Raw genomic sequence first — 12,559 nt, 5'->3', positions numbered from 1 at the left:
GAGTATGATCCTCTCCGTCATGCAGACATGTCATAACAGAGATTAGTGGGTATGTAAGCATCATGCCGCCCTCATTCTGCATGCTCAATTCAAGGATGTTTGAAAATATCTCTTTCCATTTGAAGACAGAATTCGATCCATATGGTGGCATCGCCTATTTTAAAATTCAACAACAGAAAATAAAAACAAGTCTTAAATTTAGATCATCCATTTGTTGGGACTGAATTTGAGCTACAGAAAACAAGTCAAATATCAGCTTAATATATACGGGAAGTAGTAGCCAAAACCATGACTGATAAACTCTTCTTTCAGTCATTCATTTCTTACTCATTCAGCTAATACTTATGGCTCATCTACTGTGGATCATCAACTATTCCTTTAACAAGCATTATGGTGCATCATTCATCATAGCAGAAGTGTATGTTCTGGGTCATGTTATCATGTTGGTTTGTTCATTTTAGTGAGTAGGTAGTTATTGACCACTTACATTAATCACTAGAACTGAACAGGCTCTAGAATAAGAGGGAGGCCCCCTAAATGTGTCTGTAAACATATCTGTTGTTACTGCTGCTGAGTGAGGGCATTGGGCCTCTGGCCTCTTAAGAGCCAAAGTTCAACACTGGGGATCTTTCCTCTTCCTGACTGGCTACTCTACAAGTTCCAGGGGAGGTCCAGCAAGAAGGACGGGTTTACTTGACCTAATGGGTCGCCATCAGAAAACAGGCCTTCCTATGGCCATGTGATTGCCAGGGCTCCCAAGCACTGTGGACTTACCAGAGGCTGTGAGCACAGACACACGCTGGTCTCTGCACCTGAGATTGGCAGTTGGGAGAACTTGTAAACTGTCTCTCTTCTCCAGTCTTGACTACCTAGCCCCTGGGAAACAGAATCCCCCACAGTTCTGTCTTAAAACACTCACTCTTGTCTGTGCTAAGCATTTTACGGACATGATATCAAGCCTGAGCTGAAGGCTGTTATTATCCTATGTCACAGAAGGGAAGCTTGAGCTTGGAGCAGTGAAGCAACTGGCCCCAGGACACAGCTGGGTAAAGATGAGTCCCAAAGATCAAGAACCCTGATTGGCTATAAATATGGTTTCTGGGCAAGGGATTAGGAAGTGTCCCATGACATAAGCAGTGTTGAAAATGAAGGTGATACAGGAGTAAGCAGTGTCCTAAAATGGAAACAAAACGAGACACTGGCCTTCTGACCTTGTTGAAGGCTTTGGATCCAGCCATGCCTGAGGCCCTTGGATCCAGCCATGCCTGAGGCCCATCTTAACCTCCTCACCTTTCTTTTGTGAAATCGGTTTGAGTTGGGTTTTGGCACTTGCAGTTCAAAGAACTCTGACAATACAACAGTGTTTGGTCATTTTAGGGAAATTAATTTTTAAGTTAGAAAGGCAAAGCCAGGTTTAGGGTTAAAGGATACCTGTTAGCTACTGGGGTTTGGACCAGCCCCCTCAAAACTAAAGATTTGATGTGAGACTGTCCTCAGGTTCTCCTGAGACAGAACATCTTGACATCCTGTCAGACGAGGAAGAAACCATGGGGGTGGGCGGGTGAGTACCAGTGCAGGAATCCTGTGGGATGGGAGGCGAATGTGCATGTGAGTCAGGCGAGGGCCCTGGGAATGCTCGGAGAATACACGGGGGCCTGGGTCAGGGAGATTATGTGAGGGGGTTCTCTTGGAGGCCAAACACTCAGGGCTGAGGGACAGGTGGTGCAGCCTGTGACCTATGCCAGCGTCTCCCAGGACACCTGCCTCTGACATATGCGGGACTATCTGTGAGGAAGTCAACAACTGTCTTTTAAAAGTAGACCCCCGATTTCTGGGGTCTCACTGATGCTATTTCATTTGGAAACATACATGGTTTAAATAAACTCATCATTTGAGCATTAAAATCCACTCAGGGGAGAGAAGGAAGGAACTTAGATTCCTTCTGCCCATTAGGAATAAAATGTGAAATAACTCATTTCCCCAGGTGGATTTGTTGATTTGCTCTACAGAGAATACTTCTTGTACACCTCCTGCATGCCTGGCACTTTCCTACAGGCAGGGTTACAGAGCTGGGCAAAAACAAGATCAAGTTCTTGCCTTTATGGTGCTTATATATCTTCCCTGCCTAAGAGATCTTCCTATTACATGGTAGTGAATACATTCTTTCTTCCATGCATGTAATGGTTTTCTATTTATACTAACTTGTATAAATACACATATTATATATGACAAAGTGAAAGCTCAGTGAGCAGGATGTTCCAGGAAAAAGCTATTCTTTGATGATAAATTAATTGTTTAGCAAACCGAGAATGTACGAATTAACATGCTCAACTCCTGCTATAACTCTAAACCTCCTCTTTTTGTTACCTTTGTTGAAAAAAGGAAAATCTTCTTCCTCAATAAATACAGTCCGGTAAACCCGGATGACACGGTCTTCAAAGACTCAGGCATGATGGCGCGCGGGTGAGGGCACACGGCTCAGTGCAGTGGTCATGGACCATATGTGGCCGCCGAGCACTTGCAATACGGCTGCTCCAAATTAAGATGGGCTGCAAGTGCAAAATATAAACTGAATGTCACAGCCTCGGTATGAAAAAAGCAAAAGATTACAAAATATCTCATTAAGAACTTCTATACTGACTATGTTGAAATGATAATATTTTGGATAAATTGGATTAAAGAAAATATATTATTGAAATTAATTTCTCCTGCTTCTTTTTAACTTTAAAATAAATATATATAGCTCCTAGCAAATTTAAAACTGTATATATGGCTCACATTATTTTATGTTGGATAGTAATAGGTTAGAATAGGACTCTGGAGTCAGAGTCAAGGATTGACATCTGTCTTCTTTATTTAATAACTGTATGGATGGATAACAGCCTCACTAAAGCTTGGTTTCCCTCTGTGAAAAGGTTACTAACGGCACCTAGCTCACTGGCATTTTCTCATTAAATGAGAAGATATATTTGCAGAGTTTAGCATGATGCTTGGCATGTAGCTCCTTCTTAGTGGATGTCAGCTGCTCAGAGCAGTTGTTGTTGTTATTGTTCAGTCACTCAGTCGTGTCCGACTCTTTGCCACCCCATGGACTGCAGCACTCCAGGCCTGCCTGTCCCTCACCACCTCCTAGAGCCTGCTCTAACTCATGTCCATTGAGTCCGTGATGGCATCCAACCATCTTGTCCTCTGTCGTCCCCTTCTCCTCCTGCCTTCAATCTTTCCTAGAATCAGGGTCTTTTTTAATGAGTCAGTTCTTCATATCAGGTGGCCAAAGTATTGGAGTTTCAGCTTGAACATCAGTCCTTCCAATGAATATTGAAGATTGATCTCCTTTAGGATTGACTGGTTTGATCTCCTTGCAGTCCAAGAGACTCTCAAGAGTCTTCTCCAACGTCACAGTTCAAAAGCATCAATTCTTTGGCGTTCAGCTTTCTTCACAGTCCAACTCTCACATCCATACATGACCACTGGAAAAACCATAGCTTTGACTATACAGACATTTGTTGGCAAAGTAACATCTCTGCTTTCAATATGCTCTCTAGGTTTGTCATAGCTTTTCTTCCAAGGAACAAGCATCTTTTAATTTCATGGCTGTAGTCACCATCTGCTCAGAGCAGTACTCTATGGTTATTGCCTCTAGAAAGTCAGGGGACTGAACTAGATTCGTACTGACAAAAAATTACACTCTAGGAATTTGTATAAACTCCTGATGCTGAGTTGTTTGCTTTTAATTTCCCATTTTTCTAAATCTAGAGTACTTACAAAATGCAGGTATTGTGAATCAGGACAAGCCAGGTTCCGGTTAAGCACAAGCTCCAATGAGTTAGGATTTGCTCAGTCAGAGACTTGTACTCATTATAAGTCTTCATGGCCCTGGAGAATATATACGTGCAGTTATGGTCATACATATACACTGTTAATGCAGGTCATAGTCTCTGCGAACTTACCATGTGCTGCACACTGTGGCAAGCATTCTACCTCAAGGTTGTGCTTCCAACACAAAGCACAGGGAGGCTGAGAGATCTGCTTCAGGCCACCCAGCCAGGAAGTGGCAGAGACAGATAGAACTCAACCCACCTGTTTGACCCCAGAAGTCAATCTAAGTATTACTGATGCAGAAATAGTCTGGTAATTCCTTGTGGCCATAAAATCATGGTGCTTTCCTCAGAGCTCCACAGACTATTTAGCTAGAGGAGAAAGCTTGGATTACCACAGGAGTTCCAGATTGTTGTGTCGACAAAAGAGTCAGAGATTTCACAGTAAGGAAAGTTCTGCTAAGGTGTCCGTCCTCTAGTTATAAGGAAGCAGAGAACATCCGTCTGTAATAAAGGCCCCATTAAGTGCAGCCCTTCCCACCTGACTCAAAAATATTACCAGGCGACAATGGAAAAGTGGTAGAACTTTCTCTCTTGAGAGTTTTCCAGGACCTTACAAACATGACCCCGTTAAGCCACTGAATACCCGGATGAGATAGGTGGTTGGATGTTGTTATTCCTCTCACTTTCAAGATAGAAAACCTGAAGCTAAGAGAGATTAAGCAATTAGGCCAAGGTCAAATGAGCCAGAGACAGACCTGGACATGAAATGATTATCTTCTGAAAATCCAAACACATGCACAGAATGACTGGCTAGTTACCACTGTGTGTTAATATACAGTTTGATGCCCTCAGCACAAAAACGACTGGCTTTTAAAGATTTCTGCAGTTGTGTTTGCCCGAACTTGTACGGACTGTTTTAATACCAATGTCCAAACCAACATCAGATTTTCCCAAAATTTGGCTGAAGAAAAATACAGCTCCCTGCTCCAAAGGTAGTACCTGTTTTGCCTAGCCCAGTTACGTCTCATCGTACCTACAACTGCTGTTTTGCGAGGCTAAGGGGAGAATTGTCCTACAAAGCTATTCTGCTTGTGTTTTCTTTCCTTCAGAGATAAACTGTAGCATGTAAAGGGGTTTGAATGGGGGAGCATCTTGCAATTTGCTCTTCTGTTGAGACTGAGAAAAGAGGAGCATAAACTATCTCAGAGCTTTACAAAATCTGGAATCCAACCTGCCCTTATTATCATTCTTCAGTCAGATACCCTCTATTCTTTTCAGCTGAATACCTCTAATAGTGGGTGACAGACCATGACAGTATATGAACCAAAGTCAGAGGTTAGGGAAAGAGAACACTTCCAGGTGAGCCAGGAGGATTCCATGCTCTTGTGAACAACTGCAAGGATGCATATGCACAGAAAACTGGTCTCTGGAGAAAGTGCTGCTAACGGTCTCTCTTGTCCAGTTGTGCAAACAGCCTTGCCCCTCCAAATACCTGGAGCAAATTTTTATTTCTTACTGCCTCCTTGAATCTTAGGTGATTTAAAATCAACTACCCTGTTATCAGTTTTGACCACTGTCATCAGAAAGAAAATAGGGCCATTTCATTAGCTGGGTAGCAGCTGAGTATACGCCTAAAAATGGCCACATGCCATGCTCTGAGCTTGTTCTTTAAGAATTCACTGTGATCACCTTGGATTTGTTGAAATTCAGTTTCTTTGACTATAACCAAACAAAACTCTTGGAGAAATTTTTCTCCCATGACTTTTATAATTTCTGGAAGTCCAGGAGATTTGGAACTGGTCATCCTAAGAAATTTTAATTCTCTCCTATCACTGCTCAATCTGCTCAACTCCACCCACCACCACCCCCAACCCCGCCCCCCGCCCAGGCCCCTGGTCCTGTGCTGATGTGGACAGCTCCTTCTGGACACACAAACTTGATCTAAACAAACTTACTGTAGGAATGATAGCCTGCTGATACATAAAGATTGCACGGGAGGCGGGGTGGGTTGGGGGGCTTAAAGTTTATCCATTTTTTTCTTTCTTAAGAAATGAAACACTTTGGGGGAATCCAAAGGCAAGACATTTTCCCCTGAAAACCACTGTAACCTCTTTTCTCATACACTGAAAACATGATGCTCAAAAATCAAAGAATCTTCAACTAGAGTTTTGCATCTAACTCCAACATCTTGCAAAGGACTGTCTTGAGCGTTTTCCATTGGAGTTATGGTGTCTGCATATTTCTAAAAGTCCTTGAATTGTTGCTGTCTTGGGATATTTCCATGCAACCTATTAAGCTACCTTGTTTGAAAGATACTGAACAGCCTCGCATCATTTCCAAACAACCATGCTAAACAAAGAAAGGCAACTGCATTACTAACGGAACACGGAAGACCAAGGCCATGGGTTGTGGCTGGGGCAAAGGTACTGATTCCTAACCAACCCATGACTTATCTTAAAGCCTGAATTCTGCCAGATGTGTGCAGCATCTGGGAAGGAAAAAGAGAAAAGGCCCTGCCAGTGCAGAGGCTTCAGCGGTGTTCTGCCACACCCGTCTTAGCCCCTTTTCTGTTTTCTAACCAGGCACCCATTTCTTATCATACAGGTTGGGCAGCTCTTTCTTGCATTTTAAGACCCTGATGTTTTATTGTCCAAACCCCTTGATTTTGACTTGAGTTCATGTGTTTTCTGGAAACACAAGTGGTAATTACCCAGGTCTTTCTTTCCCTGCCACTGGCAACAGTCACCAGGGAAATTTACAGCCCCCAATATCCAGATCTGGTAACTGGTTATTAAACATGGTTGATGAAACCACTGACACGGCAAATGTGATCAGAACAAGGACTGGCTTAGCAGCAGTTCTTGTGAGACAATGGTTGGGAGTCCACAGGTGATCAGCAATTTTATTTCATTAAACATTTCTATTATTTAAAAATTACTACAACTAATAGTTATCCTTTCCATTTTTTTTTTTTTAATCTTTGAATGGCTGGCATTGTATTACGTGCCCATTTGATCCTTGGTTAAAAAAAAAAAAAGAAAAAAACCTTCTGGGAATGTACTATAATTTTAGGATTAGAAGACAGACACAGAGAGGCTGAGCAACCAGTCCAGGGTCACTTTCTGGGCTCTGATGGAGTCAGGATTATAGCCTGTCCAGAGTCTGAAAAGTCAAATACCTTCAGGGGGTCAGGGAGGGGTGAAGTTAGCCAGGTGTAGCTTTAGAGACAGAAACGAGGGCTGTGGAGAACCGGCAAGTACATCTAACATTTCTCCAAGTTCCCAGACGCCCAGCCTATCACTGTTGCCCTGGAGCGATGGGAGGAACCCTGAGACACAGTGCTGGTCAGACAAGAAATATCCAAAGTCTAAATTCATTCCACAGGCCCTAGTTTTCCAGCCTCTGCAATCTGAAACTGGATTCATACATAATGCCATTAAACCTGTATAGGATAAATTTTTTCAATGAGATATACAGACAGAGGACTTCTCTGGTGACTTAGTGGTAAAGAATTCATCTGCCAATGCTGGAGATAAGAGTTTGATCCCTGGGTCAGGAAGATCCCCTGGAGAAGGAAATGGCAACCCGCTCTAGTATTCTTGCCTGGGAAATCCCATGGACCGAGGAGCCTGGCGGGCTACCATCTGTGGAGTCGCAAAGAGTTGGACACGGCTGAGCGACAACAACATAGAGACAGAAGAGTACAGAAATTATGTCACTTGATGAATTTTCATAAACGGGACATAACCATGTAACCAACTTCCAGGTCAAGAATCAGAGTATGGCCAGCATCCCACGAACCTTCTCTTGTGCCCTTACTGCACAAACCCTCCAAAGGTTAAACATCATCCTGGTTTCTAACCCCACAGATGAAATTCGTGTGTTTCTGAGCCTTGTGTAAATGGAATCGCAGAGTGTATTCTCTTGTGTTCATCTGCTTTCACCTAATGCTGTGGGAGAGTCTTCTGTGTTATGGCAAATAGCAGTAATTCTTTCTCAACAGCTTTTATCCTAAAATCTATCGCTTGATATATTCGCCTGAATACTGTATAGATGAGCCACCAAGGAGGAAGACTACCTTCTGTGCAAACTGGTTCTCAGAACTGAAACAAGTCATCCAAGGACTTTGTTAGAATTGTGGACAGAGTTCTGTTGCTAAAATATTTTTTCTAAACATTTTCTCATTTACTGTCATATTTTATCTTCTCATACACTATATTAAGTAGTTAAGAGATACGTTATTTCTGCCGGTTAGATTCAGAAATGGAGAGTACATGCAGTTATACAATGGCAGGCTACCATTGAGCAGCCATAACAAAATGGTTATAAAATAAGAGATTTTACTTATGTCTTGATTTCCAGTCTAATGTTGTTTCTACCAGAACAGATATCCTGTTGCTCCCTTCTGGGTCAAGGCTGTAGTCAAGGGTAAAATAAACCAGCCTCGATGCTTTACTGTCACTACGTCATATGGCTGTGCCTTTGCTGTTTGCCTCCTCAGCATCGTTTTCCTTTCTTGTCTGGGAGTCCATCCCTTCCCCTTTCTCAGTCCACAAGATTGAGGTGGGCTCCACACCTAGCGGGGAAGAGTACATGACTCCTCCCTTAGGGAGAGGGATGTAGGGTCTAGGGTCTCACCTGAAACCTTGAGGCTGCTCAAGAATGGAATACCAGGAAGGGAGCAAAACCAAGAAAAGGACATTAAGAAGTCATTTGAGCCCCCGGAAGAAGCCACTCCTGAAACTTACTACGTGTGAACTGTTCACTGCATGAAGCCATGTATGTGTATGTGCCTGCATATATTTATTTTTGTTCAAGTTGTCTTGTGTTCTGTTTTTGTTCTTCAAAGACTTTTGAAGGAATTCTTTCAAAATTCCTTCAAATGAGGGGGATGGGTACTTGCAAAAGAATAAAACAATCCAACAGTTAAATTTATTCAAATAAGCACTCATGTTTCACTTCTCAAACAGCCATAACACCCTTATCCAGTGAGTTATGCAGACATGGAGGCTCTGTCTTGAATTTATGTGAAGTTTCTTTTCTGAGTCCTTTCTAAGCGAAGCCAGAGTGCTGGCACAGTCAGCATCTGTTTTTAACCTACAGAAATGCTGGCTTTGCCCTGCACCAGGGAAATGGTCTGTTCCACCCACAAGGCTCACTCCTGCCATCGATGCTGAAGTAACTCAACAGGGGGATGCAAGGCTAGAGGGGACAAAGGCATCTCTAATAGAAGAGAAAACTGACTGGTCCAAAAACAGACCAAGTCAATGGACTGGCGATTTAGACAATTTTGATCCAAAAGACTTGAAGAGTAATTTTCTTCTCTAGCCAGTGTGTTCTCTACACTTCCAGCAGAAAGTTCTATCTGAGAGATTTGATCCTTTATCTCTGCACTGCAACACTCTATCATAAAGTGGAAGGAGTAACTACAGTGGAGCAGCCCTAGAAACACTACCTCAGTCAGGTGATCCATCAAGGTCAGCAGCAAACAGCCAAAAACCATGGTTGATACTATGTACCCTTGATATGTAATGAAAGTGCCATTTTATCTCTGTGGTCTTCTGCCCATAACCCATACACCCCGTTTAACCATGAGAAGAAGATCACATACATCCCAGGAGAAGGGCAACCTACAATGTACTGACCCATACTCTTCAAAACTGTCAAGATCACCAAAAACAAAGAGTGTAACTCATGGGGATGTGACAACTAAATGCAGTGTAGACTCTGGAGGAGTTCCTAGAACAGAGAAAGGACCTTAGGTTAAAACTACAGAAGTCTACATGGAGAATAGGCTTCCGTTAATAGCAGTGTATTTGTGCCTGTTCCTTGGTGACAGTATACCACGTGGATGCAAGGTGACATGTAAGATAACGGAGGAAACTGTATCTGTGTGGGAAGGAAGTTTATATGGGAACTCGCTGGACTATCTGCTCACTTTGTCTGTAAATCTAAGAAGGTTCTAAAAATAAAGCCTATTAAAAATAAAGTTTATCTAAAAACTCATCTCTGCATTTTTGTTGCTGCAGGAGGGTTTCCTAAAATTCGGAGATCAAAGTGAGCCCTTGAAATGATGACAGGGCGGTCCACAGGCACAGTCTGAAACACCCTTCCGCCACAGTTACATATTCCTTCCCTGACCATCTTCAGCCCTTCCCATTCAGTAACAGAGAAACACTCTGTGTTCAGCCCATCTCTAACCTTTGCCAGTTTCCCTTTTCACCAAAGAAAAGGAAAGCTTCAGCCTCAGAACTTTGTCTTCGTTCTTTTTATTTACTTTTTTGCCCTTAGAGTTGGTGATGGCTATGTATGGAAAATAACCCTACTTTCTCATTTATGATGAAGGCTTTTTTTCCCTTAAAGTAAATCTATGTAAATAAAACAGTAAGCCTTTTTAATTGTATAAGGTACTTAACTCAAGCTACATATTGTCTTCTGACATCGTAAGAATCAGGCAAGCAGGAGGTCAATTACTGGAGTTGAGAACCAGTGGCCACCATACTTAGATCTACACCCTTTATCCTGGCACTGAGGTCCTCGCCTGCCTGGGGACTCCTGTCCAGTAGCCCGTCACAGGATGCTCCCCCTTGCACACCCAAGGAGGTCAGGAGCCGACGCCCGGACACTGTGGTCTCAGGACACACAGGAGAGGCCCAGGACTAGCAGGTTAAAATCCAACGTGCTAAGCTCATCCCCACTCTCTTCTCACATGTGGCTCGACTTCCCTGGGGCCCCACTGCCATTCTCTTCACGAGGACCAGGGGTGGCTCCGATGAAGCAACCAATTCCCTCCGGCCTCTGGGAGCTGGAGACCAACCTTGCGACACGGAAGCCCTGCTGGGTGGATACCGGGAGGATCTGAACCCCGGTCCCATACGCCCCTCACTCACCTGACCCGGGGCCCGGAGCAGAGAGCTTCCTGAGCACTGCATGCAAAGCCTGTCTCCACGACCCACGGACCATCCAGGAGATGCCGGGCGAGGTGTGGAAGGTCTCTGGGCCTCCTTCTCCTCATCTGTATGGTGAGGAGAGTAATAACACTGGAATATATGAGGATAATACCTACCTCAAGGGATTACTGTCAGGATAAATGAATTCATGGACACACAGCATTTAGCATAGCACTGGTACCAAGTGAGTGCTCTATAAATATGCACTGTTTCTGGTCATCTCTGTGGGCCTCCATTCCCCTCACTGTGAAACATGGGTCGTGACAGCACCGATCTCATGGAACTTTTGTCAGGAATAAAGGAGTGGGTGCACATGAGTCCTTGGTGACATGGCCTGGCTCCTAGCAAATACACAATCATGTTCAATTATTTTTATCTGTTTACTTATTAGTGTGATTATTATTATGGGTTAGCAACCCCAAGACTTAGAAAGTCTCTCCAATCTTTTTGAAACAGCAGTTCACAGATACAAGGCAGTCAAGGTGGATTTTTAAGATTAAAAAAAACCCAAAAAACCTTTTGCTTATCTACATGCAAAAGGATGGAACTGAAAGATAGATGGAACTGAAGGGTAGGTGGACCTGCAAAGTCTGAGCTGGTACTTTTCCTCCAAACAGACAAGTTTGTGTGTAAAGGAGTAGAGATTACGTCTGATGGCCAGCTGGCCTCATATAATCAGACCTGAAAGCCAGCCGGCTGCTTCAGGGAGCTCTACGAGGTAAGAAATTCTTGTCTAACAAAAGTTCTTTTTCCATAAAAAGGCAACATAAAGAAAAGGACACATGACTTTGCAGGTTGCCCCCAAATGTCCCTGACTATGAAAAAATTACATACCTGGCAGCTCTGAATCCATGAAATACAGAAAAAAATATTCTATTTTGTCTGTGTCTTCTGGGCCGACAGGGAGGAGGCTCTGTCTCATCCTCTCCTCTGCAGAGGGTCTTCAGGGACACAGACTCCTGTCCCAGAAGCTCCAGGGACAGTTGGGGATTACAGTGAACTTACCATGTATGCCTGGATCAGCTACTTCTGACTGGGCCTCAGTTTCTCCATCTGTAAAATGAAGGTATTTGGTCACATGACATAGACTGTCTAGCACTAATAATCAATTACCATTTAATTGCAACAATGGCAAGAGTCAATCATTTGTTTCCTGGAACTCAAATTTAAAAAGAAACCAGGAGCTGATCCTCCACTGCAATCCACAGGTGAGCTACAAAGGCTGGGGAGCCCTTGTATGGACAGTTCTATTTTTCTGGATGATTCTGTGTGTGTGCCCAAGTGATGGCAGGGCTACCGTTTTCACCTGCTCAGCTTTCTTGTCTCTCTTCTAGACTAGAGCTCTATTTTTTTCCTTTGAAAACTACATCTCCCACATGCAGTGAGGCTGGATGTATGATCCCAAGAGGACTAATAAGAGTCCCTCTAGAGGCCTGATGTGGCTGCTGGGAGAGAGGGCTGTCTCTTCTCAAAAACCCAAGAACACTCAAAGCTATCGGAATCACCTTCACCACCAAGTAGAGAGAACCTGGCAGGACTGAGGTCAACTTCATGGAAAGGGCGGAAGAAACAAGGCAGGAAAGAGGGAAGAAAGGGAAGCAAGAAAAGGTAGGAAGGAGGAAGAGAGGGAGGGATAAAAAGATGGAGGAAAAGGGAGGAACTGAGAGAGAAAGACCAAAAGGGAAGGGAAGGAGAAAGGGAGACGCCACCAATAATTTAAGTTCTTAACACACTATAAGCCCGGAGCTCCAGCTATACACAGAGGGAAATTTACATCTTGGCTCTTCT

This window comes from Bos grunniens, chromosome 22 (genome assembly GCF_055505025.1).
Source record: "Bos grunniens cultivar Pamir isolate PY7600 chromosome 22, Bosgru_T2T1.0, whole genome shotgun sequence".
NCBI lineage: Eukaryota > Metazoa > Chordata > Mammalia > Artiodactyla > Bovidae > Bos > Bos grunniens.
The sequence above is the reverse complement of the archived record's forward strand: the minus strand, read 5'-3'. Positions refer to the sequence as shown.